This window comes from Lactuca saligna, chromosome 5 (assembly GCF_052625555.1).
Source record: "Lactuca saligna cultivar CGN05327 chromosome 5, ASM5262555v1, whole genome shotgun sequence".
Taxonomy (NCBI): Eukaryota; Viridiplantae; Streptophyta; class Magnoliopsida; order Asterales; family Asteraceae; genus Lactuca; species Lactuca saligna.
Genome location: NC_136421.1, coordinates 135,593,197 through 135,610,645, shown reverse-complemented (window position 1 = coordinate 135,610,645; position 17,449 = coordinate 135,593,197).

Genomic DNA, 17,449 nt, shown 5'->3' with positions numbered 1-17,449 from the left:
TTCAAATAAAAGAAGCATTAACAAAAATAGCTCAAGTGAGTGATGATATGGTATGAAATTTTACTTAGAATTAATTTGGTAAGTAAAAATTACAATCCAAAGATATGATTCTTGATGTTGCAATAAAAAACTTATAGGGATTAGTTAATTATTTTGAAAAATATAGGGAAAATGGGTTTGACTCTGCTATTAATGAGGCTAAAGAAATAGCAGAAAATATTGGAGTTGAACCAAAATTTCCTATCAAACATGTTTATAGTAGAAAAAAACAATTTGATGAAGTTCCAAATACTAAAAGAGAACAACAATCATCTCAAGAAAATTTTAGAACTGATTATTTTATTGTTATAGTAGATTTGAGCAAATGCAACATTTTGAATCTATTGTTGGATTTTTGTTTGATGGTTTAAAGTTAAAATATTTATTTGATGATGAATTAAAAAAATGTTGTAAGAAACTTGAAACTAGGTTGACAAATAGTGAGGACCTTGATATTGATGGAAAAGATTTATTTATTGAGTTACAAGTTTTGCTGGAAATGTTGTCAGATGAAACATACAAATGTGAACTTCCTTGGACAGCTATTCAAATTATGGAGTTTGCAAAGAAAATGGACATATTTCCCAATGTGTTGGTGGCATATAGGATTTTGTTGACAGTACCAGTCACACTTGCTTCCGCTGAAAGAAGCTTTTTAAAATTGAAGTTATTGAAATAATATCTTAGAAGTACCATGACTCAAGAAAGATTAAATGGATTAGCATTTTTTAGTATTGAAAGTCAATTCCTACGAAGTCTTGATTATGATAAAATAATAGATGTTTTTGCTTATGTAAGGAGACATCGTTTTAGATGAATTTTATGTATGCTTTTGTTTGTATAACCTTGTTTTGGTTTAACTATAAATTTTATTTCATTTTTGCTATTTTTTTAATTAAATAAAGGCATAATTTAGAATCTCACCCCGGGCATTGAAAATCAATGGACTGGCCCTGCATCGGTCCCACAGCCAACATGTGAATCCTGTTACTGTTTGGACAAAGATGCATTATATAAAATTATAAGTAGTAAAGATCAAAAAGAGATGGACTGATAATTGGGTTAACCAAAACCGGATAGTATACAATTTTGGATACATAAAATTGTTTGATTATATGTCAAAATCAAGCTACCAAATTCTAGCGTGAACTACACACTATATAAGAGAAGAGAGATTCGAACCAAGTGCCTACATTTATACATATAAAATAAAAGACCAAAAACTATATGGTTGTATCATTCCATTTACTTTTCCCCCTTTGTTTCTCATCAACAATATATAGTAGTTCACATAACCAAGGCAAAGAACATCACCTTCTTTTTCCTTTTGTTATTTCTCTCAGCATAACTCTTGTTATTCCTTGCAGCTCGAGGGGCTAAGGATTCCTACATTTAAATAAATAAATAAATAATCACATAAACATTCTCAATACAATGTTTGTATAAAGGAGAAATGAAGGTAGGAGTAGCATGCTATATTACAAAGATTAATAAGATAAGTGAAATCTTCAAAATGATTAAAAAGAAGCATATTGATATAAGAAATCTTCATAATGATTAACGAGTAAAAAGAAGCATATAGATAAGAGAAAGCTTCAACATAAGTAAAAAAGAAACATATAGTTGCAGAAAACTTTCAAAACGAGTAAAAGAAGCATGTAGATAAGAGAAAATTTTTGAAATAAGTAAAAAAAGAAGCATATAGATACTTGGATGTTCAATAAAGATAACGGAGTCCAAACCTGGAGATCATTTTGAGGATCAAAAATGATTACTGTGTCTGCTGTTGCAGAGTCTCCACAATAACCATGGTCAACACTTTCAGACAGGAATGGATGATTACAGCATTTCTTCAACTCCACCACAATGTTCAAAAGGGAAACCTAAACATTTGGAAGAGATGCAACTCAATATTTATTGATCATATAACTATCTGGACAACTGTATGTCTAAAGAAATAACAAAACAAGTGAAAGGAAAGGTTGTACATCTCTAGCCTCCAAACTAGTGTCTCTGTTGATCAACTTCAATCTGAGATTCTCAAGACTCATTTATCCCAGAACGTATTCTTGTTGACATGTCTAGCTCACACTTACCTCAAATTTGGTTGCCTGAATATTGGAGAATGATTTGGTGTCACTATCATCAAGAACCTACCTTCATTCTCTGAGACGATCAAATGTTATGCAAGGAAAGGTTGTTACAGAGAGTCAATCGATCTTTATTACGAGATGGTTCAAAGTCGATACAAAGCGAACGACTTCACGCTTACATTTATGCTGCCGGCTTGCACTGAGTCAAAGTCAGTTAAAGATTATGGGAGGGTTCATAGTGATGTTTTGTTGTTCGACTGCAAGTGTAACGAGTTTGTTATCACCGTTCTCATTGATGTCTACGGGAAGTGCGACGATTTAAATTTTGTACCCTAACTATTCGATAATATACCGGTGAAGAAAATCGCAAGCTGTAACGCCTCGATGGCAGGGTTTGTATTGGATGAGAAGTTCGATGATATTTATCACTCTTTAATGAAATGAAAACAGTTGGGGATCCAACCAAATACCATGACCATGGTTCAGGTACTTCATGTGTCTCTTTGGGTGCTTTACAACATGGATGGTAATAAGGACCCAAATGGGGATCAACGTACACTTAGGCTCAGCTCTGATTAACATTTACACTAAATGTGGTAGCATAGAAGAAGCCCACCATGTGTTTGAAGAAATGCCACAAAAAAGGATCTCATCTCTTGGACAGCAATCATATGTGGGTACGGAATGCATGGTCCAAGATCTTTCAGAATATCTTTTCCTTCGTATCATGAGTCATGGTCCAAGATCTTATGTCATAACATTCATTGGATTTTTTTTTCATGTTTACGGGGTGTTTGGATAAGAATCTTTAAAAATCAGCTTATTGCGGTAGGAATAAGCAAATTAAGCTGATTTTAATAAGCAATGAGGGGAATGCTTATTGCTTATTGGTTATTTTACTCATATAAGCTGTTTTATTTTGCCAAACACTTAAATTCTTATTGCTTATTGCTTATTCCCACCGCAATAAGCTAATCCAAACATATTTTAAAAAAATGATTATTCTCACCACAATAAGCAAATAAGCAATAAGCTAATAAGCTAAAAACTATTTATCCAAACACCCCCTTAGTTTTCCTTTTCTTGTGAGATAAACTGTTTTGTTCCATTTTATCATGTTTGGAAAAGAGTATTCCTTTGGTGTTCTTGTTTTTTTCCTTTCGTGTGAACCTGTAATCATTTCCCGATCAAGGACATTATAGGAATTTTTCCTGTTTTTGTGCTAGTCTTGAAAAGGAAGGTAAAATGGGGATATCACTGTGCACGAATTTACTAAATGACTGGTTGCTTAAGAGCATCCAGTAACAAAACATTAAAATAATAGGGAAAATGTCAATATTGCCTCATGAACTTATACATTTTGGTCTTATGTTATTTTTTGGTTTTATAAGGGCATGAATTCACATTTTACCAGCTAATTGGGGATTTTGACCCAATTCAACCAATTTTCTTGCCTAGTCATCACCCAACTCAGTTAGCGAGTCAACACACCCAACTCGGATTACACATCACCGAATCACGAACGAGTTGGCTTGCTTGGGCCCTAAGGGTTCAGTGGTCCCTAGTATATAATTGAAGGTCTGATGGACAAAACCCTAAATTTTTGTTACCATTTCCGACCAAACACTAGCCGACAACCATTCGACAATACTCCCTTTTCCCTTCATTATCTTCCATGGATCCTAGCCCACCACCATCACCAGATACTATAAACTCCAAAAACTCGATAAGCTCAATAGACGGGCTTAACTTGAACGATTTGCACACGATCTTCTGTGACTGTGGTGAAAAGATAGTTGAGAAACAAGGTCAGGTTGAGTGTATGAAGGAGGAGATGGGTCGCGATTACCTTCATTCCAAGGTGGATGTCCTCAACATGCAAAAAAGGTTCGACCAAGTTGAGAAGCAGATTAAACCGATTGCACCTTTGATTATGGGTGTTGTCGTCGTCATGCTCCTGAGCATGATTTTCATCATTCACTTGATAATCAGCAAGTGAATCTCATGGAAATGGGTTGTAGTGGTATGCTAATCTAGTGCTTGTAATCTACTATTAGGTTTAATGGTGTTTTTTTTGTTATATATGTTATTAGGATTATGTATGTTTCGTTTGTGTTATATATGTTCTAGTGGTGGATGTAATGGTACTTTTTGGATGTTTTTTGAAGTCCTGGTTACCTGTAAACAGGCATTTTGGTATGATATTGGTGAAATGTAAATTGAAATACATGTATGGTAAAATCAGCCATGAATGGGCTATAATTTCTTGCATTCAATGGTGTTGATTTAGGGTAACTTTTGTTTGCGTTCATTGCGTTCGTTGGGTAACTTTTTGTTACCCAACGACAACCTATCGTATGTTTCCAGGAGGAAGGGAAACCAAATCCCATGTATGAGTCTGATGAAGAGCAGTGAATTCCTCAGCCATAGCATTCTGCCACAAAGGATCTGAAATAGCTTCTCTATATGATTCAGGTTCTGAAAGATGATGGATACTCGCTATAAATGAAGAAAATGGTTCTGAATATGTAGAGTAACTAAAATCTCAAGCTTGGTGGACTTAATAGGACGAGTAGATCTCCTGAGGGGTGGGGGTGGAGGTGGATCCTCAATTTCAACAATCGGAAGAGCAGGCTCGGGAACAGGGGAGTCGAGGAACTCTCTGAAGAAGTAGGTGTGTCATGAGCTGAAGGATCGGGTGGCGTAGATGGATCTCGAGCCTCTATCTCTTCATTAAAAGGATTAATATGCAGAAGATCAGACTGTGTTACATTGTGGGTTGTAGCAGGAATCGAGTAGAAAGGAATATGTTCAAAAAAAGTGACATGCCGAGAAACATATAACTTCTGACTCACAGGATCATAGCAATGGTATCCTTTATGTCCAATACCATACCCTAAGAATACACAAATAACATATTTTGGCCCCAACTTATTCATCTCAACATGAGGACGAAGAACAAAACAAGTACATCCAAAAAATCGTAAGGAAGAGTAGTCTGGTAGATGACCATATAGATTCTCAAAAGGAGACATTCTTGAATTCAATGTAGTATGAATACGACTAATCACATACACACCAGTTAGGACTGCTTCTCCCCAAAAATGCATTTGGGATCTGCGCAGACAGGAGCAATGAGCGGGCAGTCTCAACAATATGACATTGTTTTCGTGCTGCCACACCGTTTTGCTGAGGAGTGTCAGTACACGAGGATTGGTGTATGGTACCATCAGAAGCAAGTAACTAAGTAAAATCATTAGAGGTATATTCACCCCCTAAGTCACACCTGAAGCACTTAATCACAGCCTAATGTTGAGTTTTAACAAAAGCTCTAAAATTATTGTAAATATCAAAGAAATCATATCCGTGTTTTATAAGATAATCCCATGTATATCGAGTATAATCATCTATAAAAGATACATAATAGGTTGACCCACCCTTTGTGGATATTGGTGTAAGACCCCATACATCAGAATGAATAATGTCAAAATAAGCAGTAGAACAATACATACTTTTATTGAAAGGTAAAGCAGAGAATTTTGCCGGTTTACAACCACTACAATCAGAAATATCACAAGTGTCTAAATGACCCAAAACACCACTAGATGCTAAAAAAACTCAAACATGATACAGACGCATGTCCCAAACGAGAATGCCAAAGATAAAATTCATATAACAAAGGACTCAAATGGAAAGAAGATAAATCAATGTTGGAAGCAGCAACAGCAGATACGTTGAGAACCTCCAAGACATACAGTTCCCCCACCCCATAGCTGATCCCAATCACCTTTTAGGTAGGTGTGTTGATCCTGTATAACACGCACAGAATCAGAAAAGAACACTCAGTTACCAGACTTACATAACTAACTCACTGAGGCAAGATTAAAATAAGTTTGGGAATGTAATAAGCATCAGGGAGAGTGATATGAGAAATACAGACAAACCCAACACCCTTAACTAGCACAGATGCATCATTAGCAGACTTAACAAAAATAGATGACACTTGTGACAAAGAAGTAAATGGTGACAAATGATGAGTCATATGATGGGTTGTACCAGAATCTAAAATCCACAAAGATGAGGGAATACCAGATGTACAAGATGAAGTAGGACCAGAATGAGACATAGATGCAGACATGGCGGTGGGATTAGAGGCCAAATATTGCCTGAAACTCTCAAACACCTTGGGATCCAATGCAGATGGTGGCATGTTTTCAACAGAATTTGTATCAACTGGTTGTATAGCAACAACAACAAACCATGGAGGACGAGGGGTCCATGGAGGAGTACCAGAGGAACATGGCTGAAACTTTTGTTGACCATACCTATTTTGTTGTCCCGACTGAGGTTGACCATATTTACCCTTGTTGACTAACAATGGACACTGAGCTTTCCAATGATTTTTCTATTTGCAGAATCCACACTCATCATAAGAAACCCTTGAAGGTTGTCGAGACTGATTAGAGGAAACAGCAAGCATAGTAGGACCAGGAGTAGGAATAAAGGTTACTTTAAACCCTTTATCCATATGACACTTGATACGAGTCTCTTCTGCAATTAACTCATGGACAACATAATCAACTGATGGAAGAGGAGAGTGATGAAGAATTCTTCCATGTAGACCTTCAAAATCAGAACACAAGGCCATCAAGAATTGGACTAAGCGTCGTTCTTCCCTCCCAACAATGTAAGGCTCAAAGTCTTTTTAACTCTTTAGATTTAGTAATATCTAATAAATCACACAGATTAGACATAGCAGCATAGAAATCTTGAATGCTCTGGTCATTTTGTTGAAGAGCACAAATATTATATTCCAATTGGTATTGTTTAGAAAAGTTAGACCGAGTATACAACCTTTCCAAGTGATTCCAAACTTCCTTTGTTGTGCCATATTTAGCTAATTGCATACCAATAGACTAAGTGACAGAGTTATTAATCCAAGTAATTACTTTGGAGTTATTAGTCTCCCAAGCATCAAGTAACATATCAAAATTCTCAATTTGAGATATTGAGGGTTTGGCTTTAGTCCCAGTGACATAGCCCCATATATTCTTCCCATGAAGGAAGTTCTTCATAACATAACTCCAATACGTATAATTCTTTCCATCCAAATGAGTATTGATTGACTAAAGGGAATCATCATTTCCAGTCATGTTGACAATGAATAAATAACCACAATGACAGTATAGCAATCTGGGAATGAGAGGAGTAACAAATTAGCGGAAGCAATCAATCGGACAACAAGAAATTGAACAGCAACAACGAATCAACAATAACAACAAACGAAATTCACCAACAAAAACACATCAACAACGAATACCAGTAACAACGAATCAACAACAACCAACAATGAATACCATCTGCTACAATAACCCTAGATGACTATTACAAAGGCTTCTAACAATGTATCAAACCTCCTCTCTGATACCACGATAGTATTGTCATATGATTATAATAAAGAGAAATTACAAGGGTTCTCAATGAAAGGCATTAAGACTACAAAGAATAAAGCGAATATAAACACTAGCTAGACAAAACCCTAATGGGATAAAGTCTAAAGAGCCCATAAACAAGTGGGCTAATAATATATAGGCTAACATAAATAACAACCTTTGTTGTTCTTTGGTCCTCTTGGGAGGCTTGGAAGTTGATGAAAAATATAGAACCTTTGAGACACCAACAATGACTCAACTTGATGTAGATGCTAGTCCATTAACTCTTAAACCCTTAAGCTTTAAGTTCATAACCAATATGAACTTAAATAGGGCATGTAAAAGCAAGTGTTCTTCATGAAAACATGAACAAAAGGGAAAGAGTAACCTCCTCTTAGGAGGTTACGGTTTTGGCACTCAAAAGGAACCTATGAAAGCCTCTAAAGGTGCTCTTAAAGTAGAATTAGTGTCCAAGATTCCTTATCCCATTATGCACTTATGACACTAGACCGTCTTGTTCCCCGTATATGAATTCCATACCCCTTTCTTTACATTAAATAAATAAGAAGACCATACCTTTTTCTTTCCATCAATTTCCGAAAATTGTTTATAAAAATGAAACGAATTTTATAAAACCAAGTTTATAAAATATAAACTTTGTCTTTAGGTCAAAGACAAAAAGACTCAACTAGTCCAAATGGTTGTGCGTGACTTATTAATTCAAACCATATGATTATTTAATGTTACTTGCTAATGAAAACTATTATTTCCATGAAATAAATAATTTCAAATTTAATAATGTCACACCCCAAAACCGAGGACGGCGGAATACGTTCTGGGGTGGAGGACATCATGTACAGTATCATAACAATGCATAATAGTAAAGACAAGCAACAACATCCATTTCATTAGTATAGTAATTGTAATACAAGTGTGTTCTGTACAATAGACACCAAAAGTATAATCAAAATAAAAGATGAGTCTTGTACATATATACTCCATCTTCTCAAAAGTTGCATATGTACCTGCCTACTGCTGACCTAAGAATACAAGTTATTTTGAAACGAGTATCAGCATAAATTTGGTGAGTTCATAAGTATTTAGTGCCATTTCTTGTAAAAAAAAGTGTTTAAAACCAAGTAATGCAACAATTGTTATCAAGTTTTTGAAAATAGTGTGACCCCTAGAAAATCCTATATTTTCCAGAAATAGTAGTCCTTTACCAAGACTCGGGTATTTGTAAGTTTGATTCTTTGAAAATGTAATAGTTTTCCCAGTGAAAATGTTAGTGTGAAAATATAGTTTTAGATTTCCTTCATATAAAGAAATTGGAAGATTAGAGTTTTACCCTAGCAATGTCACTGCCGGCTAAATGTAGTAGAGATGTAAACTCCAGGTAGTATTAAATGTGTATACACCTCAGGAAATCTGTTTTACCTTTAATTCTTAATATGTTAATTAAGGTCTGAATGTGAACTCGTATGTAACCATACTGAGTGACAGTAGTATAACAGTTGACCCTCCAAGTCACATGTAGCATAGTGATGTTTTGTCATCCCTGGGCCTAGTCGGCTCGAACTGTAGCTAGCAGTCGGGATGTGGAAATGTCTGTCTCGTATAGCGAAGTGTCGTATCGAGAAGTAGCGCATCACATTCTATTTTAGTATATTCTCCCGTATAGTATATAGTATTTTCTTCATGTAGTATATAGTGTTCTCTTCGTATAGTGTATAGTGTTCTCTTCGTATAGTGTATAGTACGTATAGAGTGGTATATGACCACTTATTATGAAGTGTTACAACCATATAAGGTTGTATATGAGTGGTATATGACCACACAAGGGAGTGTATGGTCAAAATGCACAACAAATGTGAGTGTGCGGTTGTACAAATGAGTGTGCGGCCGTACAGTGGGGTTGTGCGGCCATACACTCCTAATTTGTGTCCAAAATGTTGTGGCCACCATATGAAGGTGTGCGGCCGCACTCCTTCAAAGGATGAAGAACACATGAAGAAAACTAAGAACACTATGATTTTTAAGCTTAGATTCAGATGTTTTACCAGCAACAACTTGATTGATGGGGTGATTCGGTTTCTTGAGGCCCTTAGAGTGTTCTTTGGATGATATTTTTAGAGAGAGAAAGTAGAGAGAGAAGTACATTGCAGCCAAAGGAGGAAATAATGAATGAAGGGGGTCCTCCCATATATATAGAGGTGAGTGTGTGGCTGGAAACGGGTGTGCGGCCGCACACACCTGTGTGTGGCCGTACACTTAAGTATGTGGCCACACACTCCATGTTTTGGAGTGTTTGGCCCGATTTTGTTTGATATGCTTTGTGTTATCCCGATTCTCGGTTTCTACCTCGTTTGCATTACGTTTAGAACGCTCCAATAGCTCCCAAATGGTGTTGAAAGCTAACGAAATGACTCCAACTTGGATTAAATTGCTTTCTTGTACAAGAAAGAAATTTCGGGTTGTCACATCATCCCCCCGTTAGAGGGAATTTCGTCCCGAAATTAGAGTCCAAATAACTAAGTTATTACACAATAACTAAGCAAAAAGATGAGGGTATTTTAGTTTCATTTTATCCTCGCGCTCCCAAGTGAACTCCAATCCTCGTTTGGCATTTAAGCGAACTTTCATAATTGGGATGCGGCTTAGTTTCGTTCGTTTGACCTCTCGGTCCAAAATCTCCACCGGTTCTTCCACGAAGTTGAGGCTCTCGTTGATCTCGATCTCGTTGAGTGGGATTACAAGAGTCTCGTCGGATAGACACTTTTTCAGGTTCGATACATGGAAGGTAGGATGAATATTACTAATTTTGCGGGGTAGATTAAGTTTGTAAGCCACGGGGCCGATTCTTGTGAGAATCTCAAAAGGCCCTATGTATCTTGGATTTAGCTTTCCATGCTTTCCAAAACATATCAAGCCCTTCCAGGGTGAGACTTTCAAAAGGACTCGGTCTCCCACCTGGAAATTCCAAGGGTTTTCTTCGTTTGTCTGCGTAGCTTTTCTGCCGGTCTCTAGCGGCTTTCAATCTTTCACGAATCTGAACGATCTTCTATTTCGACCGTAGAGGGCTTCGAATGGAGTAGCCTTGATGCTCGTGTGATAATTGTTGTTGTAAGAAAACTCGACAAGGGGTAAGTGAGTGTTCCATGCCTTACCAAAGTCAATCACACAGGCTCGTAGCATATCTTCCAAGGTTTGGGTAGTTTTCTCACTTTGTCTGTCGATCTGCGGATGGTAGGCTGTACTTATGTCCAGCCTCATACCCAAGGAGTTTTGTAGCGACTGCCAAAATCTCGAAGTGAATCTGATATCCCTATCGGAGATAATAGATATGGGAATACCATGTAGTCATAAAATCTCTTTAATATATGTTCTTGTGAGCTTCTCCATCTTGTTTGTTCTTTGATGGGTAGGAAGTGCGCGGACTTGGTGAATTTATCGACGATGACCCATATGGTATCATGCCCACCCGTTGTCTTGGGTAGCATGGTTATGAAATCCATAGTGATCCACTCCCACTTCCATTCAGGTATCTCCGGTTGCTGTAGTAGACCTGATGGTTTCTGGTATTCGACCTTGACCTTGGCGCAAGTAAGGCATTTACTCACGAAGGTAGCGATCTTTGCTTTCATATTAGGTCACGAGTATAACTTTTTAAGGTCCAGATACATCTTATCTGAACCTGGGTGAACGGAGTATCAAGTGTTGTGCACCTCCCTCATGACTAAGTCTCTATAGCCACCGTGACGCAGCATCCAGATTCGTTCCATGAGATATAAGGCTCCGTCACCCTTGACTTCCAAGTTCTTATCCATTCCTCATAGGGATTCTCCCGCCACATTTTCAGGTTTCAAGGCTTCGAGCTGAGCCTCTTTAATCTGTGTGGATTGATGCGAATGGATAGTCATTGTTAATGACTTGACTCTTCGACCAAAATATTCTTTTCGACTCAGGGCGTCTGCTACTACATTGGCTTTACCCGGATGATAACGAATTTCGCATTCGTAATCATTGAGTAGTTCGACCCACCTTCTTTGCCTCATATTGAGCTCCTTCTGCTTGAATATGTGTTGCAGGCTTTTGTGGTCGGTGTATATCGTGCTCTTTGTACTGTACCAGATCTTTAGTAAGAACACAACCACCCCTAGTTCGAGGTCGTGTGTGGTGTAGTTGACCTCGTGTGTCTTTAGCTGCCTTGAAATGTAGGCGATGACCTTACCTCGTTGCATCAGAACACAACCGAGCCCTTGATTGGATGCATCGCAGTATACTATGAAATCTTTTGTTCCTTCGGGGAGGGATAGTATCGATGCAGTGCATAAGGGTCGTTTCAGGGTTTGGAATGCCTTCTCTTGCTTCTCTCCCCAGTCGAAGGCCACACCTTTCTGAGTTAATGTTGTAAGGGGTTTCACGATCCGAGAGAAGTTCTGAATGAATCTACGGTAGTAGCCATCGAGACCTAGAGATTGGTGAATTTCTATAGGCATCTTCGGTGCTGACCAGTTCTCGATAGCCTTAATCTTGGATGGGTCCACGTGGATTCCTTCTTCGCTAACCACGTGTCCTAAGAATTCGACTCTTCGGATCCAAAATTCGCACTTAGAGAACTTCGCGTATAGCTTCTCCGATCGTAGGGTTTCCAGGACTTGTCGTAGATGACCGCTATGCTCATCCTTACTTCGAGAGTAGACGAGTATGTCATCAATGAAGACGATGATGAACCGATCTAAGTAAGGATGGCACACCCTATTCATTAAATCCATGAATACTACGGGGACGTTGGTCATTCCGAATGGCATCACTACGAACTCGTGGTGACCGTAAAGAGTTCGGAAGTCTGTTTTAGGGACATCCTCCTCTAGCACTCGCAACTGGTGATACCCGGACCTCAGATCAATCTTAGAGAAATAACTCCCCCCTTGCAGTTGGTCAAATAAATCGTCGATGCGAGGAAGAGGGTAACGATTCTTGACCGTTAGCTTGTTGAGTTATGTGTAATCGATACACATACGGAACGATCCATCTTTCTTCTTTACGAACAAGACCAGTGCTCCCCAGGGTGAAAAGCTTGGTCTTATAAAGCCCTTGCTGAGCAGCTCGTTAAGTTGGCTGGATAGTGCTTGCATCTCAGCAAGCGCTAGACGATATGGCGTTTTGGATACGGGGGTAGCTCCTGGAATCAAGTCGAACCTGAACTCATCCTGACATTGGGGAGGTAGACCTGGTAGCTCTTCTGGAAAGATGTCGGGGAAGTCGCATACTACGGGGAAGTCTTTTAGATCTTTCGTTTTCTGGCTCGTATCAAAGACGTGTGCAAGGAACGCACGATATTCTTTACGTAGGTATTTCTGGGCTTGTCTCCGTAGATCATCAAGGTTTCGTTATTCAGTAGATTTAGACGAATGGCTTTGTCGAAGCACCGAATATCGACGTGATGGAAACTCAACCAGTCCATGCCTATGATGATATCAAAACTTTTGATCGATACTGGTATGAGGTTCATTGGGAATGAGTGATTATCTAGCGTGAGAGTGCAACCCATGTAGATCTCGTTAGAACTCTCTGTCTTTCCGTTAGCCATTTCTACGACGAAGGTTTCTTTTAACGGTTACGGGGATTGTTTAAGTAAGTGTTTCAAGTTTTGATTTACGAAGCTTCTTTCTGCCCCACTATCGAATAGGATACAAGAATAAGAGTTATCAAGAAGGAACGTACCCGTGACTACTGTGGGGTCTGCTACTGCTTCATTGTGGCCAATAGTAAGTAGTCTTCCTATTCCTCCAGTATTCCCAGTTTTTGGACAGTTTCTTTTGAAATGCCCTACTTCACCACAGCCATAGCAGGCCTGGCTTACTCTCGTGTTGGGGACCTGAGAAATGGGTTTGGGTTGAGACTTGCAAAACCGGACGGTATGGCCCTTCCGATCGCAATTAGTGCAGTGCAATTCACGGTAGGGGCCGTTATGATGAAAAGGGCGCTTGGTGCACTTGGGCAGGTTCCTTGAATATGTTTTGGTTGGCACAGGGGCAGCAGGAGTAGTGGCAGCATGGACAGCTACCACTTGTTGGTTCTTTGAAGAGGATTGGGTTGATTTTCCCTTCTTCCGGTCCCATCATTTCCTCTTGTTGTGGGATGTCTTGATAGGTGCACTAGTAATCGTCGTTGTTGTTGATGGAGTGGAAGGAGTTTCATGATCAATCAACCTTTTGGCCAATTCCTTGGCGCTATCAAAGTTCATAGGGCATGATGTTAAAACGTTCCCTCGATACGGAGGTACTAAACCCCAGATGTATCACTCAATCTTCTTGCTCTCGGTGGGGATCATGTTAGGACACATAGTTACCAGGTCGCAGAACCTGGTTGTATAAGCCACCACGTCGGTCCCTTTCATCCTGAGGTTCCAGAGTTCCTCCTCGAGTTTATGGATTTCTCCCCTAGGGCAGTACTCCCTTGTCAGAAGGTCCTTTAGCGTGTCCCAGCCCATGGCGTTGGCTGTTACCAAGGAGAGTCATTTGACATGGCCATTCCACCATGTCAAGGCCCTTTCGGTGAAGGTGCAAGCAGCGAATTTAATCCTTCTTTCCTCGAGGCACGAGCACATCTCGAAGATGGCTTCGGTTCTTTTGATCCATTGGGATAGTGCAATGATCCCTCCGGTTCCATTGAAGAACGTGGGTTTGCAGCTCATGAAATACTTATAGGTACACCCTTGTATACGAGAGTGGATTTCACCATGTCTAGAGTTGGTGCCCATTCTGGCTCCACTTGCATCGCCAGAATTTATTTGGGCCATAGCTGCAGTCACAGTTGCGGTTACAGCTGTCTGAAACATCACCGGATCGAACTGTGGAGGAGGAGGAGGAGGTGGAGTTTGGTTCGCAGGCGTGCCTCTGATCGGACGCTTGCGAGGCGGCATCTTTTACTGAACATTTATATGGATGACGACAATAGTGAGAAAAAATTATGAGTATGATGAGGGCGTTTCATGAATTAAATCACCATAGACAAGTTGTCAGACAGAGTCATATACCGAGTAGGGAGACATAAGGGTATATACCTTTCCCAATAGGTTAGATAACTATCAATACTAATGGTATTACTGATGTAAATAAGCTCTGGAAAAACGGCCTAACAGTAGGCCTTACATCAAACCATATGAGGGGAAAATGATTGACAATTTAGAAGACTACATAGCACACTGAAAGATGGGAATATTATATAGACAAGTATTTCATTCAAGCGCAGATGCTAAAGACTATTCCTAAGTCAAAAGAAAAGATGTGCTAGTCATCTTTTAACGGCGGCGGCGGATGTTTCTCGGGCGAACCCTAAGGTCGGCCAGTTGACATTCCATGTCGAGGAGGTGTCGCTCGTAGACCCTCTGACGAACCCGGAGCTCTATGACTTCAGCCCGAGTCTCAGCTAATGCCCAAAGCAAGGCCTCGTGGTCTGCTGCGGACCTCTCCCTAGCATGTTCTAGGTGGCTGGTGTGAAGGGAGTGCAGTCCTCCATTTGTATCAACCTCTGCGATACGCTGGAGGGCTGTCCTGCCTTGAATTTCATTACGGGAAACTCTTCGGACCAGGATGGGCAACACTCTGTCTGCCGAACCTCCTTCGCTTGTTTCATAAAAGCTTCGGTCTCCATTGAATGGCATGGATTGATTTTTCTCTTCAATCCACGTCTCTCTTCATTCCACCCATGCAAGCGTCGGGCCTTGGAAGGCCTACCGGGGGTTAGGGTTTGGGACTGGGGCCATAAGGGGTAGGTCATTTACTTTGGGTTCGGAGTCAGACCCATCCGAGAAGACTTCTGTTTGGTGGTAATCCAAAGGGATTTGATGTTCCTCATCGGACTCTTCTTCAAGCCATCCCGCATTGTCATGATTTGGGAAGTACGGGTCACCATGATGAAATACGGCCATGATATCTATGCGAGAAAAGGGGAAGAATAGTTAATAGGCGTACTAATCTAAGATACTTATAAGAGGATCGTTATTAGTCAGACCAATACTTGCATAATGCATACTAATTACATGCGACCGAAACAAGATAGACCTTCGAATAAGCGACCCTAACTCTAAATCCACAACCAAACAAGGAATAGGAAGTAAAGCAAAAATCATAGATTCTAAGTCTATAACGCCTTAGTCACATGTAACCGTAGAGTATCCACTTAGCAACTATTGCCCTACTAGTAACGACCTTTTTAGTTCTCACATAATACACCTATAGTATTCTTGTTTAAATGTTCTTGTAGTAGTGTCGGTAAGTTTTTTTTTAGACTTGTTGCAACACCGCAACCATCCTTAGGCACATGCTAGTCACTCCTAGGAAGATGTAGTTGATCAGGCTACATCCACCCAGATATGACCAGATGTCTCATATTCTAATTGTGGTCTTCAACAATCTTAATACTTTTGTTATGTTCTAGTATGATACTGACCCTGTGTATCAAGTGGATGTTTATATATATACTTAGTTAAATATTTTATTACTTAAAAGTATATATTCTTGGTCAGAGTGTTTTAATCCCGAATTGTTTATAGTTCGTATATCTTTAATGGGTTGATATACTTGATTCACTATAAACAATGCTCTGATACCAATCTGTCACACCCCAAAACCGAGGACGGCGGAATACGTTCTGGGGTGGAGGACGTCATGTACAGTATCATAACAATGCATAATAGTAAAGACAAGCAACAACATCCATTTCATTAGTATAGTAATTGTAATACAAGTGTGTTCTGTACAAGAGACACCAAAAGTATAATAAAAATAAAAGATGAGTCTTGTATATATATACTCCATCTTCTCAAAAGTTGCATATGTACCTGCCTACTACTGACCTGAGAATACAAGTTATTTTGAAACGAGTATCAGCGTAAAGCTGGTGAGTTCATAAGTATTTAGTGTCATTTCTTGTATAAAAAGTGTTTAAAACCAAGTAATACAACAATTGTTATCAAGTTTTTGAAAATAGTGTGACCCCTAGAAAATCCTATATTTTCTAGCAATAGTAGTCCTTTACCAAGACTCGGGTATTTGTAAGTTTGATTCTTTGAAAAGAGTTTTCCCAATGAAAATGTTAGTGTGAAAATATAGTTTTAGATTTCGTTCATATAAAGAAATTGGAAGATTAGAGTTTTACCCCAGCAGTGTCACTGCCGGCTAAATGTAGTAGAGATGTAAACTCCAGGTAGTATTAAATGTGTATACACCTCGGGAAGTCTGTTTTACCTTTAATTCTTAATATGTTAATTAAGGTCTGAATGTGAACTCGTATGTAACCATACTGAGTGACAGTAGTATAACAGTTGACCCTCCAGGTCACATGTAGCGTAGTGATGTTTTGTCATCCCTGGGCCTAGTCGGCTCGGACTGTAGCTAGCAGTCGGGATGTGGAAATGTCAGCCTCATATAGATCTATACACGTAGTGTTCGCTCTCCCTCCAGGAAGCTCTGGTTACACGACGATCTCATAGCGAAGTGTCGTATCGAGAAGTAGCGCATCACATTCTATTTTAGTATATTCTCCCGTATAGTATATAGTATTTTCTTCATGTAGTATATAGTGTTCTCTTCATATAGTGTATAGTGTTCTCTTCGTATAGTGTATAGTACGTATAGACTCGTAACTGTACTGACCATAGTGAGTATCATAGTAGCAATAGTAATGAGTGTAAACCTTTAACTATACCTATTATAGTTAAATAGAGATGTTAGTTGAATGCCTTTGATACACAAAGGTGTTGAAATGAAGCGAAGACTTTTATATCTAACACAATTATATATGATATATAACTAAGAATTCAACGACATTCGGACAAATAACAGAATACCCTAAGTCCACAATCAAACAAGAACAAGA